Below are 3578 nucleotides of genomic sequence, written 5' to 3'. Positions count from 1 at the left end.
GATGAACAGGACCCCGATTGATCGAGCCGGTTGGGGCTGGATGAATAGGACCCCGATCGATCGAGCCGGTTGGGGCTGGATGAACAGGACCCCGTGGAGGGCTGGATGAACAGGACGACCCCGTGGAGGGCTGGATGAACAGTAGACGGTGGAGGGGCGGATGAACAGTAGCCCCTGGAGACGTGGTTGAACAGGAGCCCATGGAGAGGGGTGGTTGAACAGTAGCCGATGGAGTAGCGCGTGGTGGAGGCTGGATGAACAGGAGCCCGTGGATGAACAGTCGCAGGTGGAGGCTGGAGGAGGTCGACGGTGGATGAACAGTAGCCCGTGGAGGCTGGAGGAGGTCAACGGTGGAGATGAACATTACCCTGTGGAGTCCTGTTTTGCGGTACGCCACACCCCTCCCGATGAACAGGACCCCCGATTTGAGTGTAGCGCTCCAACAAAAGTTCGTTTCCTCTGTTTTGCGGTACACCATACCCCTCCCGATCAACAGGACCCCGTTTCGACCGTAGGAGGTCCAACACAAGTCCATTTCCTCCGTTTTGCGGTACTCCAGACCCCTCCCGATGAACATGATCCCGTTGCAAATGTGGCCGGTCGAACACAAGGCCATTTCCTCCATTCTGCGATACGCCAAGCCTCGTTTCCATCGCCTGTTCCGTCCAAGCCGGTTGGCTCCCATGCATTCTGTTGCCTCCCGATGAACACGACGCATTCTGTTGCCTCCCGATGAACACGACGCATTCCTTCCCTCCCCATGAACATGACGACGATGCAGTTTCTTCGTTCCGACCCAGCCATGTACACGAGCCCTGGCTGTATGTATGCGCGAGTATGCGCTCGAGACCCCGCCCGTATGTACGTATGTGGCCGTATTTTCTTTCTTGCACACTGGTCGCTGTATGTATGTGTACATGCTACATGCGCGTCTCTACTATGACACATGCGCGCCTCTACATCGACCAGTATGTATGTACACATTCACGACCAGAATGAAAACGCTATGTACGCTTCAACCAGGTGGGTCCCGACTGTCAGGCACTTCCTTGCGTGCGAAGATGTAGATGGTGGGTCCCAGCAGTCAGGGAGGCGAATCTTTTTTTGCCTAGACGCACTTCCTTGCATGCGAAGATGTAGCTGGTTGGTTCTAGCAGTTAGGGGGGAAACATTTTTTTGCTAAATACAGTGGCCCATCCGGTGGGTACCTACTGTCAGGTGGAGGAATAATTTTTTTGCGCGTAATAAGGAGCCAATTCCTTGCGGCTGCCCTGGACCCAGCTGTCAGCCTATCAACGTACAATACTATTCCGATGGAAGTCGTTCCTTGACCATGTTGACCACGCAGCGCCGAGAGCACCAGGGCGGTGGAAGACGGCGAGGCCTAGGAAGGGGACGACGCGGAGCCGGGGAAGACGCGGCAGTGGATGCCCACGCGGAGAGGAGTACGAGGGTTCACTGGTTCGGCGGTGGTGTGAGGCTGCCATCGTAGTAGGGCCTGGCCAGCGGTGGGAATACTAGGGGGCGGTGAGGCCTCCACAGCAGCACAGCGGCCCACGGGAGGCAGGAGCATGCGGCACGACCGACGCTGGTTTGGGCGGCTGGAGTAAGAAGACCAGAGGTTGAAGAAGCACTACGGCCGTCGGATGGACATCATATGGTCACTGGAGCTAGAATCGTTCATATTGACTAAGTTGACAAAGCCCTCCATCCCCGTCAACTTAGTAGGCCCACAAGTCAGCCCCCCACCAAGGTGGGTCCCAGCTAGCAGGGGGAGTATTCAATTTTTTGTGCGTAATAAGGAGGCACTTCCGGTGGGTCTGAGCTAACAGCGGGGGGAACATTTTTTTTGCGAAATACGGTGGCCCGTCTGGTGGATCCCCACTATCAGGTGGAGGAATAATTTTGCGTGTAATAAGGAGGCACTTCCTTGCGGCTGCCATGGACCCAGCTGTCAGCCTCTCCATGTACAGTACTCTTCCGATGGAAGTCAATCGTTGACCACATTGACCATGCTGCGTTGAGAGCACCACGGTGGTGGACGACGTCGAGGCCTAGGAAGGGGACGACACGGAGCCGGGGAAGACGTGATAGTGGAAGCCCGCACGGAGACGAGTACGAGGGTTCACTGGTTCGGCTGCGGTGTGAGGTTGCCGTCTCCGCAGAATAACAGGGGGTGTGGGTGAGTAGAGGGATGCCCTGGTCAGCGGTGGGAGTAGTAGGGGGCGGTGAGGCCTACGTGGCAGCACAGCCGGCCATGGGAGGCAGGAGCATGCGGCACGACCGGCGCTGGTTTGGGAGGCTCGAGCAAGAAGACCAGAGGTTGAAGAAGCACTACGGTCGTTGGATGGACATCCAACGGTTACGTCTACTAGAATCGTTTGTTGATGTATATAATAACTAAAAAAATCTTGCATATGCGTCAACTTAATAGGCCCACAAGTCAGACCATTTCCTATTTTTTTAATAATTTATATATAGCTCATTGCAACTTCTTATGCAATTTATTGCAGTCCGTTTTTTTGGTTGGCCAGGGCCAATTTCGCATATTTCTGTGGGTTCCAAACTATTTTTAATACCGAGATGTTGAGCCAGATTTAAAGTACTTTGAAGATTTATTTAAATTAGGTTAATGCCCAGTGAAATAGGAATCTAAAAATGTGAAAAAATTCAGAAATTATAAAGTAATTGCCAATTTATCAGCGGTTTTTATATTTACAACCCATTTCATATTACTTTCAAGATTTCCAGGCGTCTTGAAAGAGTTGTAGCCCATTAGGGCATAGCAAAATAAGTAGGCCTGGATTGGGTATTCTTCAGAAAAAATAAACTGGGCTCATTTTCACAAAGAAAAAATAGCTGGGCTGGTCACATGGCGAACATAAAATATAAGCCTGGGCTAGACGGGCCACAGCGCAGTTCAAACCCTGCTCTGTCTCAACAATAACAAGAAAAAACTGCTCGAGCAGCTACGTCCTAGCTGTCAACCGATCTTGTGTTGTTCTCTTGTCTATTGACTATATACACTCATAATGTCGTGGGTCCCAGATGTCAGGAAAACACTAGGAGGAAGCATTTTATTTTTCCATAGCTGACATGGTGGGCCCCTACTATCATCCTCTCCACGTACTGCTGCCGATTCCTGTTGTTTGTTGACCATGTTGACAACGCGAGAGGGCAGCACCGCGGAGAGCGCACCAAAGTGTGCGGAGGACGATGGTGAGGCCTCGGACATTGGCGTTAACAATTTAGGAGACGGTGGGGCGGCAATGCGTGCGCTAAGGCGGAGCTAGCCATGGGAGGCAGAAGCTGGCGGCCCCGCCAATGCTGGTTTGGTTTTGGCGGCTGGAGGAAGACAAGACTGAAGAAACATGACAGACTTTAAAAGCAGCAGGAGTACTTAACAACCTTAACTGAAACCAGCAGGGGCACTTAACAACCATAGCTGAAAGCAGTCTGAGTACTTATACAGGTTCAACCATACAAAGCACGCCTCGAACAGTGCTACTTTTCCTACATTTAACCAAGGGTGAGGCCTCCAAGCCTCAGGACAAGGCCCAGGCGCCACCCCGCGCATC

This window comes from Triticum aestivum, chromosome 1B, assembly GCF_018294505.1.
Source record: "Triticum aestivum cultivar Chinese Spring chromosome 1B, IWGSC CS RefSeq v2.1, whole genome shotgun sequence".
Classification (NCBI taxonomy): Eukaryota; Viridiplantae; Streptophyta; class Magnoliopsida; order Poales; family Poaceae; genus Triticum; species Triticum aestivum.
Note: the sequence above shows the minus strand (reverse complement) of the source record.